Below are 27,087 nucleotides of genomic sequence, written 5' to 3' on the forward strand. Positions count from 1 at the left end.
GCATGACTATATTGCTACCACACTAAGAAATACGAGTTTGGTCAAAGTCATGGAAATGATGTTCGCTACTGTGTAAACAGTATTTTGGTGTTCAAAGTGAAGCTTGTTTGAGCAGCAACCTGTTTTTTTCTTCTCCATTCCCACAATTTTAGCTTCAATAGTCAACTTACATTCCATTAGCATCTTCACAAGGAGGATAACTGCAATAGCTTCCCATGTACCAGACACCACTGTAAGTGCTTCACACAGATTCAACTCACTTAATACTTACAACAACCCTTTGCAGTAGGGAGCTATGAGTATGATCCTTTTTGATAAAATGATAAAACAGAGGCTGAAGAGCTTAAATTTGGTTCCATATCTGAGCTCAGATTTATCATCTGTGAGCTCCAAAGTTCACATTCTTCCAGCCTACCAAATGAAAACCATCCTCACAGTCCTCCGGGGCCCAGCCCATAGGCTACACCTCCCTCTGTCCCTCTACAATCCCCTTCTGCAGCATGTACTGAGACGGCCCCTCGCACATCTATGTGTGTGTCTGTGTGCTCTTCTCCTCCTCGGAGGCCCTCTTCATTTTGTTAGGCAGGTACACGGGACAGCATCGGGAAGGGAATCAGAATGAGGAACACTAACAAGCTGGATTAAAATAGTGTCCGTGGTGAAAAAGTTGTTAAACATAACTGCATTGTGTGTGATTCCTCAGGCTAGTGTCAGGCATGATGCAAAGCATGTGACCAAAAATATAAACCCAATTTCTCCCTACAGTCCTTAGGGGCTCTGCGGCTGGGCAATACCAGTGACCACTAGTACATTTTCGGCACCGATGCCAAGCACTTTGCATCTGTTACCTCACAATATTCTTGCAAGGTAACTAGAAATGTCATACCTAATATATGATAACAAATCAGAGGGTTTGGTGGGTTAAAGTAACTTACCCAAGACCACAAACCCAGTAAGCACCAAAACCAGAATTCGAACTTTTGTTGAACTAAGAACTATTGAAGATGTCAGCTGAAATGCCTGTCCCGGCTGTAAAGAACATGCCCTGAATGAGGACCCTGCAGATGAAGGGGAGTGGAGGAGCACTTCATAGGAGCCTGGTGTGTTTCTGAGTATGTCTTTACCGAAACTTGCTGAAATTAACTTGAAATGAATGTGAATGGCTAAGATACAGATCACCTCTTTCTAAATACGGTATTTGAAAGTGTTCAAGAATGCTATTTTTCAGTGCACTGTAGGTAGACTCGTGAGAGAATCTCCTTAATGTTTCTAAACCTTGAGAACTTCTCCAGAGTGTGAATCACTGACCTCATTAAGCATCATATTCCAGAAGGACAAGTAATTAACTCCATTTCCAGTCATGAATAAGCAAAGAAAGCACATCAGAATCTAACCAACGGCCAGGATCTGCATCACATGGTCTAGATTACGCCTGGTACACTAGGCTAAGAGATGTTACCTTTTCTGTCACAAAATTCAACCAGAGCTGAACTCTCTTCAGGAAAACACTCAATGTGGGCCACTCTTCCTCCTCCATGCAAAGGATTTTCAAAGAAAATTTGTAGCTGGTAGTCATCAACATCAGGGGGCACGTTTTCAACCCGGACTGTTTTTGTTTCTTCTAGAAGTCTTGGAGACAACTAAAGTCCTTCACTCAAATCATGACTGGCACAGTCAGAAACAAATTTCATAGTGTCTACAAAACAAAGAACATTAGGAAATTACTTGAGGTGTTTTTTTGTCCGTGGATGAATAGGGCTGGCAGACACAAAGGGCAGGGCCCTGAGGAGACAGCCTTTACAGGAGCGAGCTGAGGCCACTCGATTCGGTCCCCTTTCCTCCCCTTTCCCGTAGCTTGTGGCTCACAGCTGAGGGAGCCAGCTTTTCCCCTTTCACCTTCATTATTCCTATACAGAGGCTTGAGGTTCTCCAGAGCAGGAGCTGCAACTTATGCATGCTCACACCCCAGCGCCTAGATCAGTGCTTGGAGCACACAGCAGTGGGTTCTACAGTTGGGATCTGCATGTCCCCCAAAGCCCATGTGCTAACGGCTTGGCCCCCAGTTTGGCGTGATTGAGAGGTGGCAGAACCTTTAAGAAGTGGAGCCTAAGAAGAAGTTTTCCAGTCACTGTGTGGGGCGAAAGGGGACAGTGGGATTCTAACCTCCTCTTCTCTCTCTTTTGGCCACGAGGTGGACAGTTTTATCGTGCTGCCAACAAAGTGTGCTGCTCAGCCACAAGCCTTAAAGCAACAGGGCCAACTGACCATGGACTTATCCCCCAAAACTGTGAGCTAAAATAATCCTTTTCTTCTGATATGTTGACTGTCTCAGGTATTTGTGACAGTAATTGAAAGCTGGTTAAAATATTAGGTGTTCAAGGTATTTGACCAGTGAACAAGAGCAAAGCCATTTAGATTCCCCTTATAAGAATAATAATAAAGTTGTCAAATGTGATGGTGCACACCTGTAATTCTAGCACTCAGGAGGCTGAGACAGGAGAGTCACAGGTGTGAGGCAACAGTCATAAGTATCCCAGCCTGGGCTACATGTGAGTTCGAGGCCATCCTGGACTACATAACAAGACCCTGACTCAAAAACTAAAATAACAATAAGACAACAATATCAATAATAACAATAATAGCAAAAAACTTGAAATAAGAATAACTATTAAATCCTTACCATGTCTCAGGCACTATGCTAAATGCCTTTTAAACATTACCTACTATTTCATTGTGATGCTGGGGATAAAACCCGGGGCCTCTTACCTGCTGGGCAACTGCTCTGCCATTGAGCTCCCTCCCCAGGCTACCCCCATATTGTAGGCAAAGGACACGAGGTGCAGAGAGGAGAGTACCTTAGTCAGCCTTGTATAACTAGTTCAGTGGCAGAGCTGGAATTTTGACTCCAGGATCTCCGTTCTTGACTGACCATTACATAGCCATGACTGTGGACTGAGGCCTCAGAACTGGAAAACTTCCTGGTTTTAGGTGAGGATAATTCCTCTCCTGACAATGACCCTTAAGAATGCTTATTCACTGCATTACATGCACTTTCTCATTCCTGTGTATGTGAATGACCCTCAAAGTACTAAAGAGAAAAATGGTCAACTGGATAAGAGAACAGAACGTAGGCTGCTTGGATTCAGACCCAGATTTTCACTAACTGGAACCTCTGTGCCTCTCTCAACCTCCCGTGTATACTGCGGGTAATAAGAGTAACCTCATAATCTCACAAGGTTGTTGAAGGGAAGAAATAATTCAATACAGGTAAAAGGCTGAGCATAGTACCTGATTTACTATAACCACTATGTGTTTTTTGTTATCATTATTTTCCAGTAAATCCAGTTCGGAAACATCAATAGTTACTTCTCCCAGTGAGATAATACATGAAAATGTCTACTCCAAAGAAAGACTTATTCTGTCTGTCTTTCTGCCTCTCTGTCTCTGTCTCTGTCTCTCTGTCTCTCTCTCTCTCTCTCTCTCTCTCTGACACACACACACACACACACACACACACACTCACACGCTAAAGTTCAATCCATTAAACAATTAAAATTGGTGAGAATTTATTTTCAAAACTTAGGTACTTTTCTTCTAAACAGAGAAAGAAAAGCATCTATATTAGCTCTTTTACTGCCACCACAAAAAGCTGGACGTTCCTCGATGTTCTGCTGCTGAGTATCCCAAACCCAAGGTGCGGTGCAAGAGGAAATGTCACTCGCGCTTACCTGTGTGCTTTTTAAAGGCAACCACAGCAACAGCAAAATCTCGTATTATTTCCACCTCGAAGTCATCACTGGTCAGGCCAGTTACGTTCTCCACTAACAAGGTTAACATCATGTCAGTCACATTCGTGTGGAGGTTTTCAAATGCCACCAAACTGGGAACATGTTCACATTCTCTTGGGATATCTTCCACCTCTTCTGACACACCTAATGTTAGGCGGACAAAAAAGAGATACGAGATGTTCTTTATCCACCATAGTCTTAGCAAAGTAAATAATCACTAGGCATGCCCGTTTCTTTCCAGACATCTTGGCCAACTCAACTAAAAATCAAGCCTTAGGTGGGTTTTCCTTCATTTAGTTAGAAATGAAATGTGATATCCCACTGTCCACTGTTTGCAGCTCAGGTGTATCACATCCTTTCCTGCCTTGTGTGTCTGACGAACCTACCTTATCCTTCTTAGCACTTGACACATGCCCCTATCACAGCTCTACATTAAAATGATTAAACTAAGCTTCTCAAAAGCGAGGTAGCGCCGACTCGTCCTTGCATTGCTGGCCCATGGCACACAGCTGAAACTCAGGAAAGGTTTGCTGAACTGGAGATGACTGCTTGGCTCTCTGGAGGAAAACAAAAGTATCCAATCACACACACACATGCCAAACACAAGACAGTTTAAGGGTTCAAGAACAACACAGCATTAAAGAAATAACTATGAACAAAAAGAGTGGGTACTGGGCTGTGATGAGTGATGTGTGATTGATCTCTGAGTGCCACTCTACCACACGAGACCACGGACAAGTGTTTTCACAGTAAAATGAAAGTGCTGGCCTGTGTGAACTACACAGTAAGTCACTCCAGCAGCACAGTTTTATAACACTGTGATCAGCAGCTTCATCCTGAAAGAAGTGTGGTGAACTGATAAAGAGCATCCAGGAGCATTTCAGGAGCCCAAGAAATTTACAGAAGGCTGGTGTGGAAAGGCTTCTGTGAAGAGGAAAGGGTACAGATCGTGAAAGATCTGTACCTTTGTAGAATTGGGGAAACAAGCCAGGTAAAAGGTTTGCTAACCACTCAATAGAAGACCTCTTCTTCCTCTCTTAAAGGAGCCAACATAAAGGTCTATGTAAGACTACCTATTTAAATCCACCTAAGTTCCTAGATGCTTGCTATCTTTGGAGTCTGGGTCAGATAAAAACAGGTTAGAAAATGGGTCTAAAATCTTCATTGTTGGTGAGTGGCTAGGTGGATCTCCCTGACAATATAATTTGAATTTTAAGCAAATTTGCAAGAATGCTTAGTAAATCAGTTAAGACAAAGTTATGGTAAAATTTATGAAGCCATGAAAAACAAACCCTTCATTAAATTTTCGATCTAATATCCTGCAGAAATCCACAAGATCATTAATACCTAATTTGAGAAGCTGTACTCTGATAAGGTAGAAAACACAGAAGAAATGGGCAGATTCCTAGATTCATGAGTTACCAAAGCTGAATCAAGAAGGTATAAAATTTCTAAATAATCCAATATCAGTTAATGAAACTGAAGAAGTAATTTTAAAATTGCCAACAAAGAAAAGCCAAGGAACTGATAGATTCACTCCTGAATTTTGCAAGAATTTAAAAGAAGACCTAATGCCACTACGCCTCAAACTAAAAAAATGAAATTGAAAGAGAAGCAACACTCCCAAACTCACTCCTGGAAGCAAGAATTACCTGATACAAAAACAAGAGAAGGAGCCAACTAAAAAAAAAGAGAACTACAGGCCAAGAAGGAACATAGATGCAAAAATCTTTAGTCAGATACTGGCAAACAGAATGTAGCAAATAATCAAGACGATTATCACAATGACCAAATAGGATTTATCCCATATATGCAAAGATGGTTCAACATGCACAATAAGTTTAATACATCACATGTACAGGACTATGGACAAAAACCATATGATCATCTCAATGGGTGCAGAAAAACCGTTTGACAAAGTCCAATACCCATTCATGCTAAAAATCTGACAGAAAATGATAATGGAAGGGTTTTACCTCAATCTGATAACAGCCATCTATGACAAACCAATAGCCAAAATCATACTAAAAGGACAAAAACTGAAAGCTTTCACTCAAAAATCAGGAACAAGACAAAGATGACCAGTATCATCATTACTACTCAACATAGTCCTGGAAACTTTATCCAGACCAATTAGACAAGAAAAAAAAAAAACGATTAAGAAGAAGAAGAAGTTAAATTATCATTATTTGCTTATTACATGATACTCTATATAGAAAGATCTCAAAAACTTCACCAAGAGACTTCTAGATTTAATAAGCAGGATACAATGTCAACACTCCAAAATCAATAGCGTCCCCACACACAAATAGAAAATTCACTGAGAGAAAAATTAGGGAAACAATACCTTTCACAATAGTAGCAAGAAAAATGAAATACATGGAATCAATCTAATAATAATAATGATGAAATATCTATAGATTCAAAACTACAATACTCTCAAAACAGGAAACTAAGTAAGATATAAAGAAATAGAAGGCCCAGGGATATAGCCCAGTGGCACAAGCACCTGCCTGGCAAGCACTGGTCCTGAGTTCAATTCCTGGTACCAAAAAAAAGAAAGAAAGAAATAGAAATAGATATCATTTTCTTGGATAGCCACAATAAATTTAATGCAATCCCAACCAAAATACCAATAGCATACCTCACAGAACTAGGAAAATAATCCTAAAATTCATTTGGAACTAGATGAAATCTCCAATAGCAAAAGCAATTCTGGGTAACAAAGGCAAGGCAGAGGCATCACAACCCCCATCTTGAAATTATACTACAAAACTACAGTGGTAAAAACAGCAAGGATCCTTGGGTCTAGTTTGCGTTTTTTTTTTTTTATTGTTGTTTGTCTGTTTTGTTTTGTTTTGTTTTTATAGCAATCTTGTTTTGGACAAAGGTACCAAACACCTTCACTGGAAGAAAGATAGCCTCTTAAATAAACTGTGCTGGGAAAATTGGATTTCCACATGACAAAGATTAACGTAGATCCACATCTGTCACCCTACACTAAACTAAAATTGAAATGGATCAAACAGATAAATATTAAAACAGAAACATTTAATCTCCTGGAAGATAAAAGAGATAAAACACTTGAAGAAATAGGTATAGGAAAAGACTTTATGAACAAAATCCAAATAACACAGGAAATATTACAAAGAATTGAAAACTGAGATCTCACCATCTCACCATAAAAAGTCTTTGAACATCAAAAGAAACTGCCAACAGAGTGAAAACATAACCCACAGAAAGGGAAAAAATTTTTACTAGTTGCTCTTCAGACAAAGAAGTAATAACTAGAATATATAAAGCATTCAAAGCACCCAACTCCCCCAAATTTAAAGTCCCAGTCAAAAAAATGAGCATGGAAAATGAAGAGACACTTCTCAGATGAAGAAGCACAAACAGCAAATAAATACATGAAAAAAATGTTCAACTTCACTGGTCATTCATGAGATGCAAATTAAAATGACACTGAGATTTCATCTCACCCAAGAAAAAATGACTACATTAAAGAAATCAGCCAATAACAAATGCTGGCAAGAAGGCTGTAAGGAAAAAGGACCCTTTGCCATTGTGGGTGGGAGGGTAGACTGGTACAACCAGTGTGGAGAGTCCTTGAAAAACTGAAACTATACGTTGCATTTGACCCAATTATTCTCCTTCTAGCATCATGGCATAGGAATATACGCACACCCACGTATATAGCACCACAGTGTGGAACAGCTAAATCTGGGAAACAGACCTGATGCCCATTAGCAGATGAGTGAGTAAGAATATATGGTTTTTATATACAATGGAGTGCTACACCATAAAGGATACACTTGAGACATTTTTAGGTAAATGGACGAATCTTAAGACCGTACTCTTTAAGTGAAATAAATTGGACACAGATGTTTAAATATCAGTGTTTTCCTTGTGGGAGAAACCAAAGCACACATGACACACACTGGGAAGCAGGAAGGAAGTGTTCAAGTGGGAGAGGACCTAGGAAGGGGGAGGAGGAGGGAAGGAAGGCAAAAGGAAAGAAGAGAACAGAAGGCAAAAACAGAAGCAAAGCTTTTGCAAATAAGGAGGGTAAGAAGGGGTGAAGGGAGGGAGGGGAATGGGGAGAAAAGAAGCATGATCCGTCCTGTCCGGGTACAAACTCCCTGTGAGGAATGCAGTCATTATGTGTGTCATCATGTATACCGATAAAATCAATTAAAAAATACATTTTAGATCCAGGATATACAATAGTAGGAGTATACATATACAAATAGCTACTTCCTCTGAAACTGAGCTTGATTCTACAGAAGTTAAGGCAATTTCTCAGAAAATAATAAGGCTTTAAGAGATCACAATAATAAACACCAGGATTTGAATAAACAGTAATGAGCCAATTTCAGATCTGAAAGATGGAAAGCAAGAATTAATCCAAGCACACAAAAAGATTCCTATTTCATAAGAATCTTAAGCTTTTTATAAAAGGTGCTTATTGGATTCTATAATGGAATTGTAAATTCACATCAGGTGAAAACAGTCTGCATGTTCCTAACCACTAATTAGTCATTTTTCTAGGTAATGGAAGCTCTCATTCTCATGCTACTTAAAAATCAACAAATAAACAAAAAGAAGGCTGCAGGAAACTACCATTCTTGTGACCAGGACAATGTTTTTTCCAGATCTCTTTTTCCCAAAGATGTGGGTACTTGTGTCACTGTTTCTTTCTTGCTAGGTTCACTTAGCATAGTTTCTCATTTAGCAGCAAGCTTAATCACGTGAACGTGCTGCTGCTTTGATCAGGCAGCACCACAGACTAAGGCACGATAGTGTGTTCAGCAGCAGAGTCCACGCCATCTAGTTGTCTGCTGGCTTTTCCTACAGCAGGAGATCAGAAGAGCTCCTGCCTTTGGGAAGACGGGACATTCCCTCACAGGCCACCACCTCAGGGAAGCTGTGGCCCACAGAGAAGTCACGCCTCCCTGAAGCAGGTCCAGAGGACAGGTCTGCACACACAGGGCTCACTGCGCAGTGCTGACTGACTGACCACGCACGGCGTCCACAAACACGACATGCTTGTCCTTGTTTCTCACTGGGCAGTTGGGCACACGTGGGCTTGAGAGTTCAGTTCATTGCCACTGCCCCGGGAGTCTTCTGTTCTACCCTCACTGCAACACATTACTGTCTCCAGAGGGAACTGTGCCCATCCTGTGAACCAACCTCTGAGAGCTCAAGGAGTTCTCATTGCCCAAGTATGAGGATCATGCATCGCATGGCAGCTCCTAGGTGGGCAAACTCTGTTGTGTATGTCACAAAGACAGGATAGGTCCTCCAGGTGTCTGTCTCTCTCTCTCTCTCTCTCTCTCTCTCTCTCTCTCTCTCTCTCTCTCTCTCTTTCTCTTTATTAATTAACTTTATTGATCTCAAGTGTCTTATTTAATCAAAACAAAATTGTCTGGTGAAGGTCAGAGTCATTTCAACTGATATTTTACCTGGTTCTTTGACATCTTCTTTGGTCTTGGATTCCTGAAACCCAGACAATAAAGTAACATTAATATAGGGCTAATAATTTCTTTACATTAAGAAGATGACCCTAGGATCACCCTGGAGATGCAGAGAACATAGAAACCCAAACAGGAAAGCTCCAGTGACGGGGCTCTTGACTGCATCTGGGGCCGCATGTCAGAGCTTATCTCCTTACTAGTCACAATAATCATTGTTGAAAATGAGACGCAAACAAAAGAAATCCCAGTGTACATCAACTGGGATTTTATTTTTGTGTTTTGAGACAGGATCTCCCTAAGTAACTGAGGCTGGCCTAGAAATCACCATCCTTCTACCTCAGCGTCTCACTTGCTTGGATTATGAGCATGCACCCCTGCACCAAGCTCTGCACCCAGTGTCAGGGGCTCGGGGTAAAACCTAAGTCAGACAAAGAGCTTAGCTCATGATGTCTTTCCACTTAACATTTACTGTTTACTATACAAGCAGAAAGGTTCCGGGTCTTCAAAGCAGTCATTACACTAAATCCTCACAAGAATCTGACAATCTCCCTTACAGTTAAGGAAAGATTACCTGCAGTACGAACCACTGTCCCCTCAAGATGATGTAAAGGCAAAAAGAAAATAGCAAGCTGCAAATTACAAAACAGCCAAGGCCAACAGATTCAAAATTTACATCCTAAACCAGTGGTGGTGACATTTTTAGAGCTTTCAATGATGCAAACAGCTCGCAGGGCACACGTGCCGGAGGTTCACCGCCCCCACCCTGACCGTCCTGGGGACTCTCACATCCTGCCTTTTCAAGTGTCTAAAGTCAAACAAAGCGCTTCCCTCTTCATCACTCTATGTGGCCCCCGCACTGCCTTTGCTCCTGCGCATGTGCAGCCTACTTTTCTCACTCCACTGTGATGAATGCTTTACCTCCTCTGCTCAGATGCCTGGATCCCTTTGTTTACTTACAAAACGTGTTGGAATTTTCTCCTTAGAATCTGGGACTTCATCCGGAGTGGTGGGCAGCTGGACTGTTAACTGGTACGTCCCTTTTCCTGGCAAGACTAACTCGTGATTTGGTTTTTGCAGAACTGTCTGTCGAACTGAAATGTCAAAAAAAATATGAAAATAAAGCCAAGTGACAAGCAGCTGTCATTTATATAAGTATCCCATGGTGTCCGTTGGTTTCGTCACTCTGTCAATAGTTGAGCTAGTTTCTCAAGAGACGCTATCCATAGTACACAGAGGGAAACTTTAGAAGCAGATGTGAATTTGCAGTGCATCCTCCAATATATTTTAAAATAAATAATGCTAGAGTTTGGACATGGAACATCCCTCAAGGGCCCAGCACTGAAATACTAGTTTCCAGCCTCTGAACCAACAGCAAGTGATAGAACCTCTAAGCGGCAGAGCCTGGTGGGAGCGAGGTAGGTCACATGCACCAACCCTTAAAGGGAAAAGGGGACCCTTCCCCTTCCTCTTCCTCCCTTTTCGCCTTCCCACCATGAGAAGAGGGCTTCCTCTTCAACTACGCCCGCTATGATGTACAGCCTTGCTGAGGACCCAGAAGCAAGAGGCCAACTGATGCAGGACTGACCCCTCCAAAACTATTGAGCAGAACTACACCTTAAAAATTGCGAATCTCAGGTATTTTGTCACATTAATGGTAAGTTGATTACAAACACATTTAGTGTATTATTCAATAGGCGTTGCTAAAAAATCCTGTCTTTTTTTTTTTTTTCATTTTTATTGGTACCAGGGATCGAACTCAAGACTGCCTGCTTGCAAGGCAGGTGCTTATGCCACTGACCTAAATCTCCAGCCCCCAAAATGCTGTCCTTTTATTAATGAGGCTAGTGGAAATTTTTTTGTACCAGTTTAGTTTAAACTGAAGAAAAACTGTAAAGAACCACAGTGCCTGTCACAAAGACATCAAAAAGGTGATGATTTTCATTCTACACTAATGTGACATAATGAAAGCAACCCTCCTGTAGAGCCAGGGCAGACTTGGTGCCTGGGACATGACGTGATCAAAGCCACATTTTCTGAAGGGATTCAGGTGGCCACGAGCAAAATGACCAGGAGCCTAAACAGAAAGCTGTTTCAGCCAATTTGTTAACCTGTGATGATAAGAGCCTCCCATCTGTTAGTAAAGGGAGTGCAAAATGAAAGAATGAGGGCCAGAGATTCAGCTCAGGGGCACAAGTACCTGCCTGGCAAGCATGAGGTTACGAGTTTGATCCCCAATACAAAAAAAAGAAGAACAAGAAGAAGAAAAAGAGGAAGAAGAAGAAGAAGAAGAAGAAGAAGAAGAAGAAGAAGAAGAAGAAGAAGAAGAAGAAGAAGAAGAAGAAAGGAAGAGTGATACTTGCAAATATAAAATCAAAAATAATTAGCACTTCAGGAGAATGGCAGCAGTAAACAAACTGAAGAGCGGACAAAAGAGTCCAAAGACCCGAATTCGAGTCCACAGGTTTAGCTCAGTGGCACAAGTGCCTGCCTGGCAGGCCCAACGTCATGAGTTTGATTCCCGGTACAAAAAAAAAAAGACCTAAATTCGACCTTCAACTCTGCCACAAACTAGCAAAGTGACTCACGGCAATGCTTTAACTCCTCTAAAATCTGTTTCCTCATTCAGAGTGGGGAAAGCATTACCAGTAAGCTGCAAAAGTTATCGTATCAGAAACTGAGACAACAGCCTCCTAAAACAATTCAAATTCTACCTTAATTGAACTATGCAGGTTGATCCTTGTTCACCTCATTCTCCCTGCATTTTGCAGAGATGATTTTTCCCCACCTGGCCAGCCAGCTCAAGTCACCCACCATCCTCACTGTCACTGATCCTTGAGCCACTTGCTTCTTCACAACATAATAAATACTTGGAGGGGCCTTGGATCCAGGCCTTTGTCCACACATCTTCACCTGGTTGGGCTTAGGACCCCGACTGCCCTTAACTTTGACTATGTCGCCGTGTCTCTACTCTTGCTATGGGTTACACTGAGGTGGTAGATTGGAATTAACTTGCCGGGATTCCAATAACATTTCAATGGGATTACAAATACAACTTTCTGGATTGTGAGGGTTGGTGAAGGGATTATAATACTCAGATTTTTACTATATTCAATACTTGGGTTACAACAAAGCTCAGATCATCTATGTTTAATTTTACTTAAGTAGATAGGTTTCCTCACCCCAAGGTGTCTGAGACAATCAGCAGGAGCTCAATTATGACCAGAAAGGATGACAAAATGTATACACCCAAAACAAGGTTTAACATGGGGTGGGGATGTGGCTCAGTGGTACAGTTCTTGCCTTGAATGCACAGGACTGCATTTCACCCCCAGTACCACCACCAAAAAAAAAAATTTTTAAGTAAATAAAGAAAACATGAGGTCCAGGGCTGATGGTATAGACAGCTCAGTGTGAGAGCACTTGCCTAACATGCATGAGGCCCTGAGGGCATCCCCAGCCCAGAAAAAGAAAAAGAAGGAAGAGGAGGAGAAGAAAGAGGAGCAGGAATTGGGGGAATAACCAGCTTTTCTCAACAAAATCATGTAACTATGAAAGCCGGATTATCACTTCCTACTCATTCCTATTTGCTGTGTGCCACTCTCTGCAGAGGAGCACTGGTGCCTCGTCTCTATTCTTCTGCCACTGGCATGAGGTCATGTTTCACGGCGGGCCTACACCTGGCAGGGCCACTGCCTGCCATGGAGGGTGGGCAGACGGCAACAGTGTGCTCTCTTTGGACACCCTGCCCCGCAGGAATGCCAGGACTGGCTGTTTATTGTCAGAGAATTCTGGAAGACTCCATACTTACGAAAGTGGTTCCCAAGAAGGAAACTGAAACTGAAAAAGGACTTTCCCCACCCTGAGAACTTTGCCCATAAACAGCTCCCAGAGGTTTTGAGTTCCTTAGCTGAGGGGTAAGGGAAAAGGGGGCACTGGACCCTCTGAGGTGCAGGGAGCCTGCAGCTGTGAAGAAGAAAGCCTCACAGGGAAGCTGCTTGTACTCAGCCTGCTGAAAATTTGTATGATGATTTCCATTTTCCTTCATTTTGTGTTATTAGCAGACCCCAGAGATTCTCCAAGTTCAGGCACTGAGGTCACCCCAGGGGCTGATTCCCACCCACCCACACTCACTTTGGGACTCTCTCCAACAGTTGCCCAGGTCCCTTGCTCACTGCCCTCTGGGAATTCAGAGGAAAGTCAGAGCCCACAATTAGAGCACTACTGCTGAGACTGACAGGACCCTCAGAAAAGCAATCCCTAAGGGGTTTTGATGTTGACAGCTGGAATCCAACTGAGCAAGTGACTGGCTGGACAATGACTCAGCTGCCCAGCCAGCCTTCCAGATAGTCACTCATGGAGGCAGTCCTTGGCAGAGACTATCCTTGGTTTTTCATAAACAAGGGTCTTCTGTCCTCTTCCACACTCACTTCCTGCACACCCATCTGTATGCCTTTCTCTTTCTGAGCCATTCCCCCAGGCTGGATCCCTGCTGGGCCATTCCAGCTGCCTGGTTCTCTAGGCCTCCCTGCCTCTCCTCTGGCCCAAAAGCTTCTAGGCCAATCCTTCACCGCGAGGCCCATAGGGCTTGTCTGCATCCTAAGCCATGAGACCGGGCCTTGCTTCCCAGGTAGGACCGCAGCTGGGAAGCCATGCTGGGAGAACTCAGCCCTGCAAGCCCAAGAGAAGGAAACTTTCCAACCCAGCATCACCTCTGAGCACCATTCGAGCTGTCACTCTGCAGCCACCCTGAGAGGAGGAGGAAACAACAGAGGTGGAGGAAGTCTCCAACGAAGTGTGTTGTTGATCTGTGGCGCCTGGCCTTCCCCTCCCAGCGCGGACCACAGCGAAGCCTGTATTTACACCTAGACCAGGTGCCTTTGGGTAGCACCACTGCCCCTCTCTAAATGACCCTGGACAAAGTCTAGAAGCCCTGGGAATCCCGCGACCCGGGAGGAATTACTAGGAGTTCTCATTTTTCTTAGCGTCCCCCCTAACAGCAACGGGGAGGGAGGGCAGCGGTGGGAAGGACAGGGACTATCTATCCATTGGCTGTTTTGGCCACAGCTCCCCAGCCCAGCGGACCGCGCAGGGGCGCAGCGCGCAGAGGACCGGCCGCGTCGGGGCGGGCGCGCTCCAGCTCTGCCTCACCTCCAGCTCCTCGGACGCCACCGCTGGGCGGGGCGGACCTGCACCCGCGGCCAGGACCCCGATCCCCCGGGGAAGGAGCGGGTGGCCGCCCCAGCCCGCCCCGCTCGCCCTCGCCGTGCGCCCCTCACCGTCCTCGGAGAAGAGCACCAGGAAGCGCCCCGGGCTCTCGGGGTCTCTGCGGACCTCACACTCCCCGCCGCCTCCGGAGCGCTTGCGGCTCTGGAAATAGGACTGCAGCTTGGTGCTCAGATTCTTGGGAGGGTCGCGGCCCCAGGATCCCTCGACCAGCAACGGGAAGGCCCGAGACGCGGCCATCCCGGGCTTAGCCATCCCCAGACTGGGCGGCCTGGCTGCTCGGGGAAGTTAACTTTGCCTCTTTCGGTTTCCTAGAAATAACCCTGGGGGCCTGACTTTCTTCTGTCTGCAGCTGAGCCGCCCAGGAAGAAGCACACCCTCTCCTCTGGCCACAGCAAGGGCAAGGACCACTTGAGCAGAGGCCAGCACTGCTGGACTGAGGACACAGGGATGGGTTCCTGTTTGAAACGCCAGAAGCCGACATTTTACCAGGGCATAAGTGGGCCAGCAAACTGGGACGCTCTTAAGACCTTCATTTGGAAGTAAGATCCACAATCAATGGACTTATGACTTTCCTTCCTATGAGTTTTGCTTTCCGACTGTCAATATTACGTGTCTAGAATCGTGAGCGAAAGGACAGCTCGAAGAATTTTGGAGGGGCCAAGTGGAAGGACACAGTCGCAGGCCAGCAGTGTGGGAGACCCCGGAGGATGACCTTGCAGGGCTTAGAAGGGGAGAGGGAGAGAGGCCAGCCCAGCTGGAGACTGAAGGCTGGGCTTGCTGTGCTGGAGAGCTCCTCTGAGGATGGCCTTAGCAAGTGGCTGGAAGGTGGTATCCAGTGGGGTGGGCAGAGAGGAGGAAGAGAAGCTGACATATGTATCCTTGCCCCCCCCCCCCACCGTGATAAAAGTGTTTCAAGTCAGGGGGAGCTGCCCGCACTTCAGAGCTGCCAGGACAGAAGTGACTGTGGCCAAAGCAGCCTGGTTTGGGGGTGTGGGGGTGACAGGAAGGAGCAAAGGAAGCTGAGGCAGTGAAGGCAGCCCGCCCAGTAGCTTGACTGTAAAGAGAAAGGAGCTGGCAGTAGCTAGGCGGCTACATGATCCGGGAGGTGTTGTTTTCGGCTTTCCTGGCCCTAAGTATTGGTAAACGGGGAACATCTTAGGGAAATCACGGAGAGGGGAGATGGTGGAAGGGCTTCCCAGTGCCACTGGGAGCTGGACACCTTCCCTGGGGGCCAGCAGCGGGAACAGAGCAAGCAGCAGGTCCTTCTCAGTGTGCACTGAGCAGAGAGACTCTGCGCCTCTGTGGGAGAGCGGTGAGGCCCCCTCGGACCCACCAAAATCAGAGCTGCTCTTCTCTGCAGAGAAGCACATTGTACATTGTTGGTTGGTCAAGATGAAGCTGAATGTCAGGAGGAAGCGACTCAGAGCCATGCCAAAGAAGCTTCCTAGTCTTTTACTTCTGATCTATGAGGTGTGATCGAATGTTCAAAAATTACTGTAAAAGATATGTGGCCCTTGACTTCCCTTAAAATACTCCTCTGTGATTTAAATGTATTACCCCATCATTCTTACCATTTTCTGAAGCAGTTCTACAAGTCCACCTTGGCGAGGATCTTCAGTTGTTCTGTGGTGGCCACCTCGGTGTCCTGAATTGATGTGAAGCGTTTACTTTTCATTTTTACTTGGAGGAAGAGCTGGAAGTCCCATCTCCAGTGAACAATTTGGATGAAGACACAGTGGCATGTTGTGAGAAGCTTGCATTTCCATCGGATGACACTGCAGCAGCATTCACTGTGTATTTTAGCAGACCTGGTAAAGTCACTCGTGAAAGGGGACTTCGGAAACTGCATCAGAAAGCAAAAAGAACAATGTGGTCAAAGTGCGGGGGAGTATGCTGAAGGAACTTAATGAGACTTTACTGTAATTGTTTTTTTTTTTTTTTTTTTTTTTTTTTTTTGTCTTTTTATCAGTACCGGGGATCGAACACAGGACTGCCTGCTTGTAAGGCAGGCGCTTATGCCGCTGAGCTAAATCCTCAGCCCCATTGCAATTGTTTTTAAATATCTTGTTTTTCTGATGACACTGTACAATAGTGCTGAACAGTATCCTACTGTCTTCAGCTACCCCACCCTGGACCCCCACAGGAAATGGAGAGAATACTACAGGGCAGGGCAGATCCTGGCCAAACATGCAGAACTCTCCCAGGGCTTCCCCTCTGTCTCACCTCAAAACACAACAAAAAATCAGCAACCCCTTCCTCCGAGTTGGGGGCCAGATGCTTAGGCAAGTGTTTTCTTTAGCATCCTCGCAGCCACATGTTGTAAGAAGTGAGTTTTAGCCAGCATTTTGGGATTGCTTTATTAGCAAGGGGATTCCTGCTTTAGCAACGTGCCTCACTGCTGGAGCTCCGCTGATCACTCCTGGGTGGACTGATGAGAAGCCATCGGAGGGCAGGATAGCAGGCCTCGAAAGCCACGTTGTTAGGCATGTTATTAAACATTAGGGCCTGATGGACAAGGGAGGGGTCCAAAATAGCGAAATATCTTTGCCAGTTACAGAAACAAAGACTTCAGTGTATTCTCAGTGTAGTCTCAGACCCAATGTGATCCCACAGAGCACTAGGACCTGTTAGGTCATACATTGTGTGCAGCCTGGCCACCTCTCTCTCACACCGAGGCCCTCTACGTTCTCTGGTATCATGGTCCATATTCAAGGATATCAGAAAGGGGAACTTTCTTTAAAGACCGTCCCACCGAGGGCTGAGAACTGATTTAAATTCTTACATGATGAAGGCCTCTGAGGAAACACTGACGATGTAGATGGAATAGTGAAGTCACCTTCAAGATGCCAACATTCCAGAGTAACCTCTGATAAGTGTTAACCACATAAATCTGCCATATCCTCATGGAAGAGGTTCAACATGGTGAGGAGACCATGAAAGGCACCTTACCAGTTTGCTTCCTCTGTACCACAAACCCCAAAATAGGCTTCCTCTCTTTTCTTCCCGTAGGTGCCAAGGATTTCCCAGTCCCTAACCTGCACATACTAACACGTAGCAATAATCCATCACTGTCAACTAACTAACTGGTTAGCTAACCCTCGCCAAAAGGTCATTTTTATAAGCAACCCCCAATCCTTTGTCCACTGAGTGAGCTCCCACATTCTCAGTGTGTGTATCTCATTAAAGGTCTTTTTGTTCTTTGTCTTCCTGTTATTTCTGCACCTTCAGATTGTCAAAAATAATCACTCTAAGGGAAATGTTGATAAGCATTATAACCATCATAGTTCCTTGAATACCAGGAATAATTTTTGTGTGCGTAAAAAGATATCTAAACTCTCAATGAATCCCTTGGTGGCCCTGTGTGGCTTCTCTCTTGACGGTTTAGCTCTGTATCTACTTTACAACAACTTCTGCCTGTGCTCCTGCATGGTCACCTGTGTGTTTCACTGAATTCTTTCAAGGGCAGGAAGAACTGAGGACCATCACGGTGAGGGGCCTGCTCCTCTCTGCATCGGGACCCAGCTTCCCAGTGACAGTGGAAAGAAGATTTTAGAAGGAGCAAACTGTTGAACATCATTGGCTCCTGTGGGACTTTGTCTACTAAGTTATTTTCATTCTACCCAAACCCTTCTTTCTCCCCTCGGGTGCTTATCCTCTCTCCACTCTGAGTCTCCCACGGGTGTCTGATCCTAAAACCACCTTCCTCCCTAGGAAGCAGTGTCACCTGAGGACCTGGGAGCAGGGATGGGAGTGGAGGGGTGGCTTTCCAAGGCAGAATTGGTTATGTTCATGTCATTTTTCCTTGGTTCTCCTGCCTCACAGCCACAGCAGTGTCAGAATAATAGCCCCTGTGTGCATTTGGGGTTGAATTTCCATTTGCCTACTTCATCTAAATGCCACCGCTCAGCTTCTCTCCAAACTTCTATAACCGACCACCAAGCTACTTTCAACTTGCCTACAACAGGCACCAGGCCTCCCCTGCTCCAGGAGTGATGTAGGTTTCCCTGATACTATGGTTAGCTGGTGGTAGAAAGTGTTAATGTCTTTCCTGGCTATCCAGTTAACCACTGAATCAGACTCACAGGCATACAAGACAAGCATTTAACTCCCAGAGAGCACAAGCTAATTTTTATTTTTAAAAAGAATAACACACACATGCATGATCTCCACACTGATATTGTTAATTATTGAACAGTCAGCTTTTTGGGAGTAAATGTTTGCATAACCTGGGTATGATGGGTATGATGGTGTAGTTCCAGCAGTCTACTAGACTGAGGCAGGAGAAGTGAAGCCCAGCCCAACTTAGTGGCTTAGTAAGACCCTGTCTCAAAATTTAAAAAAAAAAATTTTAAGGATGCAACTCAGTAGAAAAGTCCTGGGCTTAAGCTTCAGTGCTGGAAAAAAGAAGTATGTGTAAGTATGTTATAAATTTTACAGATATAGGGCTGGGGGGGTTAGCTCAACAGCACAAGCACCTGCCTGGCAAGTGCAAGGTCCTGAGTGTGATCCTCCATACCAAAAAAAATTAAACCAAATTTTATAGGTATGATTGCCTGTAAAATAATTAATAAACAATAATAAAATATATAACACTTTGCTGTAATTTTCAGATAGCCATTGGGTTCTTGAAGTACGTTTCCAAGATTTTTGTTAAATCATCTGTAGCCTATCTATGGTTGCAAATGATGGATAAATGTCATTCTGCTGAAAATGCTGGTTGACTTTTCATTTGCATGAACAAACAAGATGCCGATGAAACAATGAAAGTAAGTCAGAACTCTTATTGGCCTGACTCCCTTATTACTGAATAGGATACTAGAGTCAAGTACTGGGAGAATAATTCTTTGATTGCATTTTTTTGATGTAATAATACAGGCATGGTATGCATTTAAGCATTCTGCCATGTGAGCATACTCTCCATTATCTTCCAAAATGTAGATAATATTCAAAACAGCTGAGCCCTGATTTGTAGTGTTTGGAAATTCAATGATACAAATATTCCTACTATGTCTGATTAAATTTCTGGTGTGATATCACTGAACACAGAGTTGGGAAGAGATAATAAGCAGGAAATCCACTCTTTGTACCACACACACATAAGGCATATACCACAATAACACAGGTAGGAGCTGTTATGGGTGTGTCTAGACGTCCCCACAAAGCCTCGTGTACTTTTAGATGGGCTTTTTGGAGACAGCTGACTCTCAAGTTTGTGATTGACTCATGGTTCAGTACTGGGATTAAGGCTGAGTGATCACTGGATCAGCAGCTGGTTGGATCGGCACCACCCTAATCCTAGTAGTCTGGGTGAGATAAAAGGAGCAGAGAGAGATTTACTTCCCTGCTCTGGTTTGATTTGCTGTTTTCTGCTGCCATGAACTGTTCTGCTCTCCCAAGCCACGTGCCGTGGAGCAGCCAGTTATGGACTGAAAGCTCTACAAATTGTGAGTTACATAAACATTTTCTTCCTCGATTTTGAGCATTGGGTATTTTGTCTCACCAAGAAAAGTAACTAAAATGGGAGCAAAGTGTAATCAAATAATTAGGAAGTGATACATTCTCAGTATTTATTATCTTTCAAAAATGTAACCTAAGTCAAGCATGGTATCATGCATCTGCTATCCAGCTGTAGAAGGGGGAGAAGACAAGAGCATCAAAAGTTTGAGCCCAACCTGGGCAGCTCAGCAAACTAACAAGAACTTGTCTCAGTAAAGTAATTTAAAAATAAAAGGAGTGTGAATGTAAGCCAGGACACAGGCCGTGGGTTCAATCCCCAATGCCACAAAATAAATAAATACATCTATCTATTTTGATGGCACTTTACACAGTGTGATGCTAATAACTGTCTCATAAAATTCCTGAAAATGTAACCATCAGCTCTAATGAACTAGTATAAACCAGGTCCAGCAAAAATTGGTTTCCTAGCAAAATTAATACTACTAGATAGAACAGCATGGGGCCACCCTATACCTAGGGCCGTTGTATAAACATTCTCCTGGTCCCATAGATTATAAAGCTGACTTTTCCATTGCCAGTTAGTCATATAAACATTTATTACTCTATTTATTACTTTTGAGAAATCTACTCAGGAAGAAATAATAAAAGCAGTGATGTAAACTATAAAACAAGGACAAATGTGGTAAAGTTGAAGTATAATTAATACTGACATCGTGATCAGAAACAAATAAACAACAAGGATAGCACAGAAGTGGATGTCGGCCCCCAGCCCGTGTCACCCTCTTTCACTCCAGTGGTTACTCCATAGTAGGAATCAGATATTCTTTATCCAAAGCGCCACGTCCTAGGTCCATCAAAGCTGAGGTAGAAAGCTAATATATTGGAGTATTGAGGGCAGGACACATATCTAAATCATCAATGTGGGGACCAAATATAAAGGAAACAACTACAAAAGCTAATAGAATTCAATATGAAAATCAAAAGAATTTTCAGGTTTGGGGTCAATTTCCAGGAAGTTATTCATATTTACCACTGTTAAGTTCTTGAATAATAAAGACAGAAAGATATTTCAGAAGTTCTACTAAAACATCTCAGATCATGCAACTCAAGGAAATAATGTATTTATTTTACTATTATACTACCAGCAAAGGGACTTCCTTTACAGCTAAAATAAAAACTTTAGCAACAGAATAAAAACACAAAATGAAGATTATGAACAATAAATAAGACTGACACTAAAATGCAGCCTTCTGAACTGAGTTCTAAATTCAATGATGAAAAAATAATAAATTCAATGATAACAGGGTTCTCTTTCTGATTTTCCATATCCGTGTTCCTCTTATCTCACAGTTTTCATTTTGTTCCTCAACAAAGTCACCATATTGACTCATTTTTGCAATCTCTCACTACACACAAAATTGGAATTTGGAATTCGAATTGCATTTCTGTCAACACGTTCTTGTCCCTAGTGTGTCTCTTGTACAAATGATGTAATTTGAAGATGTTAGTGGATAACAAAGTTGGTGTTTGTTTTGTTTGATATCTTTGTTTGATTTTAAACGGAGAAAATAAAAAGGTCACACTTCCTTTTCTTTTCTGTTTCTTTGCAGTGTTGCTACCAGTGTGCTCAGTGACAGACAGCAGAGAGCCACGGCATAGTGCGCTGTATTGCTTAGCTGACAAAGCTGCTTTTGAACGCTGCTGGTTCTATTCCTTTGACACTGGGCACTTTTACACTATGTGTTAATGCTGCATGACAAAATGCTCTGATTCCTAGTGCCAAAGGTCCAATTCAGTGTATATAACTGAGCACACTCATCCATTTGTAAACTTTTTAATCAGTGCTTAAAGAGCCCACCCTTTGCAAGTCATCCATGTTGTTCCTTAGACAGTTTGTCTTTGCTCAGATTGCTGAACAATGGTGAATTGCTGCATGGTTTCTGTATTTTTGTCTAATGAATGTTTTAATCTGATATATGCAATGCATTGTGTAGCCACAGTTTTCTGGAAAAGTCAGTCTTTTTGGAATTGTTTTACAGATCTTTAATAATCTTTTTCTTTAAATTTCAGAAAAATACTTTTCCTTCTTTATGTTTTTTATTTGTAAGACATACAATCAGAGTCACTGTTTCTGTTCAGATTTAATTTTAGAGTTTCTTCTCATCCTCTTGACATTATTACCTTTTAAGAAATGTAAAACTTTAATATTTGATTTTTTGGCTCATATATTCAGAGAGGTCAGATTCTTTTAACCCATCACTATCACCTCTGAAGGTCATTAGATAACCATATTATTAGTTCCTGGAATAACCTTCCAAGTGTATCTCTGTGCTGTGGAGAGGCGTGTGTGTGTATGACTTTTCCCTTTTTTTATATAAAAGCTAGCATACTGTACATGTGATCTGTACCTCCATGTTGATAAACAATCTACCCAAACAAAAGAAGTTCCTCCAAAAAGTCTTCTTCTTCTTCCCTGATTGCCCTCTGAAAATTCCCTTCCCGTATGATCACCTAGGGGACCAAGAGAGGGGGCCAGAGGGAGGGCTGTATAATTATATGCTATGACAACTGGACTTGGTTTACAAATACTAAATATATATGAAAACAGGAAAACAAAAGAACATAAAAATAGGAAAATAAAAAATGAAAATAGGAAAAAAGGAAAGTAAAAGTTTAAAAAATAGGAAAAGAAAATAAAAGTAAGAATTCAAATTAAAAAAAGAAAAGAGAGAGAAAGCTATAAACAACAAAAGTCAAGCCAGCAAGCTGAGGCAAAGTGGGACAAATTTATCAGGAAAAAGGATCTGCCATCTTCAGAAAGGCTTAAGCACGAGTACATGAACCCAAAACTACAAATCTTAAAAGAGCATCTCCAATCTGTCCTTTGATTTTTCTTACTCTTTTCTCTAGCGCTCGGAAAGTTAAGAGGTAAGCACTTCAGCTTCTTTGATTAGGGATTTAAACTGCTATTTGGCGATGCAGTGGGAGTTAATCATGGGTCTTGTCTTTGGAGACACTTTCAGAAGGAGTGGAGATCACACTCACAAAGCTTTTGGTTTGGATGCTTTTCTGCCCTCACATTGTAAGTATTTATTTCTCAGGCTCCCAGAGGTTCTCTTCTTTGAGGCTGTTGCATTCTCCGACCAGTTTCTCCCTCCCTGTGACCCTGAAGGTCACCTCACTTCCAGGCTGTGTTCTTAAAAACTGGTCTGGATTTGACCCTCAGACTCTGGAAGAATAATGTAAATGCTTTAGTCCAAATCCATCAGCCTTGCTACCCTTAGACAGTGCTGAAAGTTAACTCCTTTCATTTGTCTCTTCTTTCTAAAATGCTATTCCACAAGGCAAACTCACTGGTTTTTATGATACAAATAGATCCATTGATAAAACAAAAAGTATCCCTAGGGATCCTTACGAATTTATTAACAGTTTTAAACAGAAATAGGTCTGTTCCAATAATACACACCATCAGCCTAAATCCCTTCTTAATAACAGTCTTTGCTTTCATGGGCATAAAAGGGTTTTTTCCTTCTCACTCTATTACAAAAGATCTCTGCTAATTGATGACCTATAGGGAAAATTCTGACCAGACTGCTTATAGTTCCATTAATACGTTTAGCAATGTTTATCGAGGTGTGTGTCCCGCAAGGCTATGGGAATTATGGGCCCATTATTGAATAAAGGGTGGAGTAAATGTTCCCAGGGAGCTGCCTCTAATATGTTTCTATTGGGTATCATCAAAAGGTCAGGTTTTCTGTGGGTAAAACAATAAGGTTTTCATCTTAAAAGATGCTCTTGGTACAAAATTAAATTAAGAGGCGAAGGTTTCCATACAGCTGATGCACTTTGTTATTGCGGATTTCATGGTGTTCCAAGTACATTCATGATTTCTAGGTGTGCAGATCGTCAGAGATGTAAAACTAGGGTTGTTTACAGTGATAAATTTTGCTTTTAGACTCAGATATTTGCCTTTCTCTTATTTCTGTTCCAGCTACCGGTGATAAGAGATGCATGTCAAGCCAACATGAGACCATCAGCAACCAAATGATAGTTTTTAAGAGCTTATATAGTGTCTTCAGACATTTGAGATGCTCAGGCACTAAGCACTCAAGACAACGTCACACACTAAAAATAATAGGATAGACATTAAAAGCTCCTAAAGTACATTATAGACACTACTGAAGGGTAAATTAGGTGAGAATTTCTTGGTATCATTTAATGTCTTGTGATCAGATAGAGACGATTGACTAAAAAGGCCATTCTCTATTGGGCATTTAATTGTGTTTCAAAGACAAGGTCATCATGCTAAATACTATGTGTGGTTCTTTTTTTTTTCCCCCTCTTTGGTACTGGGAATTGAACTCAGGACCTTGTACTTGCCAAGTAGATTCTGTGCCACTGAGCTATTTCCCAAGGCCCCTATGTGTGGCTCTTGATCTCAAGTTTTCTTCATTAAACTTTATAATTGTTATCTGTTAACATTATGCAGGGATTAAACTTCTAAAACAACCATGATTGGTGAAAAATAATAGTCCTCAGTGTGTACTTTATATTTCAAAGTGCTTGATAGGCAGATGACATTCTGATATTTAAGTTCACTGCTCTCACTTCAGTACTGACCTTCTGGGTATTCAACAACTAAGGTTTAAAGACAAAAGTTAAGTACCTGAAAAGGTAGCCAATATTTTTGCTGCAGCCCTCCAAGGTCAACAAGGACTGGTGACATGAGGAAACCTCTTTACAGGATGCTATAACTTTGGTGAGTCACCCAACCCCCTAAACAAGGATATCGTCATACTCCAGAGAACAGGAGACAAAACACGGTGTGCTAGAAAGGAGAGTCACCAAAGATGAAGAGTTTGCCATGCTTTCGCAAGAAGCTGCGTGGTCCTGGTGGATGACACTGCCAGAAGAGCTGAGAGGCTCCACATGTGGCTGTATTAGTGTTATCAGTTGTGATGGGTGATCTAAAGTAATTGTCTTTGGTTCTGATTTAAAGGTTAAGGTTTTTGTTGTTGTTTGGTTGGTTTTTTCGTCTTTTTGAGACAAGCTTTCACTATGCAGTTCAGGCTGGCTTTGAACTCACTTTGTAGCCGAGGCTGACCTCAGACCTTAAGCAATCCTCATATCTCGACCCCCCCAAGTACTGGGATTACAGGTGTACACCACCACACTCAGTAAAAGGTTAAATTTTCTATGTCCAAAACAACACAGTTTTCTAAAAATACTAAGATGCTACACTTATAAAACTAAATTTAAAAGCAAAGGTTCTGTGTTTTACTCAAATTTTTCTTACATTTTTATCATTAGGCTTTTAATCATTAAAAAGCGAGCTTTGAGCGGGGGTTATAGCTCAGCAGTCCAGCCCTGCCTAGCAAGTGTGAGGCTGTGGGTTCTATTCCCATTACCAAAAAGACAAACAAACAAAAAAAGTGAGATTTAAGAATTATAGAATATCTAATAAATGTACTTAGTGTTGAAAAAAAGAGTTTAAAATATTTAAATATTAATCTGTAAAATGCTTTCAATAATCTGTTCACAATTGATTAAATAAATAATTATTGTCTTAGTTTATGACCTAATTTACAAATGTGAACATATGTGTGTATGAAGCTAAAAACAAGCTCTGCTGTGAGTCTAAGCATTAAAATTAAGTTCATGGAGTTAGGAACACTTGTTAAATACATATGAAGTAACTAATAGGTCTAGACATACATGGTATTCAAACTTTGACATCTCTTTAAATTTGGTGCTGACATTTAAAGTTGATCCACATCTATTGACTTTGGTTAAATAAATATTTTGCTATTTTATAAAGGAGAAATGCTTGTATATTAGGTAATAACTTTATTTTCAGTGATTAACACAATTTCCTAAATTTATCAGAGCTATAAAAATGTCCTTAATTCTTGTCAATATAGTTACACATTATAAAATATGGTAATGGAAACTAAATTTTGTCTTAACCATAGAGACTAAATATATGTGAAGATTTCTAAATAGCTGTGATGCCAATCATTGCTAATCTCATAGTAAATTGAGTTTTATATTTGTGCTTCCCAAGTGTGCAGTGCTTCAAAAAACGTTGAAAAAAAACCAAAACCTTCTTATCACATGGTTGACTTACGGTGATAATTTTTTTTAGGTTCAAGCATCTCACTTGGGTTTCAGCTATTTCTGATGAAATATGCATGACAATCTGGCATGATATAACCAGCCAGATGACACAAATATTTTTCCATGTTTTTATTTATGTGATTGTTATGCGATTATCTTATCACGGTTAAAGATACCAAAACATGGCCCAATTTAGGAAGTGTCCTCTCTAGAAATTAAAAGATTAGAAGTATATAACATAGAAAATACATATACAAACAAGTACATTCTCCTCAAATGATATTCTATTAAGAGGTAACATATTTAGATAACAGTTTATAACTTTTAATATCTTGAAATTAGATCAAGAAAACTAACTAAAAATTTATTCTATACTAAGATAAATTCTTAAATGTGTTTCCGAGATAATAAAATCTAATTGTTCAAATATAATTCCATCATGATTTTTATGTTACAATATTATGCTGCCTTCTATTGCAAGTTTTCTCTGTGAAACTTTGTAGTTATTATCTGTTAGCATTTTTCAGGAATTTAACTTCTAAAACAGTTCTGCTGGATGAAATCTACTCAGGCAAGAGTCAATCTCATGGATTAAAGGCAATTAAGCTTGACAAATGGACATGACTCACTACATGAAAAGATTTTGCACTAGACAGGACATTGCGGCGGTGGGAGGCGAGGCAAAGGGACCGTTTGCCTTGAGGTCACTTTCTCCTCCCCTATGCAACCTACCTGTGGCACGAAAAGAGTCCCAATCAGCTACTCGCGCATCAGCAATGCCGCCGTTAAGCAGTGGAAACTGTATGTATGCCCCCCACACCGTGTTTCCAGCAGAGAAAGCCAGGCCCCGGGGTCATGGAGTTTCTCTCTGTGCTCTTAGAATAAAGGCCATTTTTACTTCATACTCTCTCTCTTTTACCACACCAAAAATCCTATCATTTGGCTCCCTGACCGGGAGTACAGGCTCATCATGCCAAGAAAGAAGCTGCCCAGAAGGTGGGCGCTGTTGCTGCTGCTACCTG

General features: G+C 42.2%; 1 pseudogene; it reads right to left on the bottom strand.

Moving 5' to 3' along the window:
• LOC100718919 (protein mono-ADP-ribosyltransferase PARP14-like) overlaps window positions 1–14,787 on the bottom strand; it is a 47,008-nt pseudogene extending 32,221 nt beyond the window's left edge.
• Window positions 14,788–27,087: the final 12,300 nt, after the last annotated feature.

Source organism: Cavia porcellus, unplaced genomic scaffold, assembly GCF_034190915.1.
Source record: "Cavia porcellus strain 051 isolate PalLab524CR breed Dunkin Hartley unplaced genomic scaffold, mCavPor4.1 scaffold_15, whole genome shotgun sequence".
NCBI classification, from domain to species: Eukaryota; Metazoa; Chordata; class Mammalia; order Rodentia; family Caviidae; genus Cavia; species Cavia porcellus.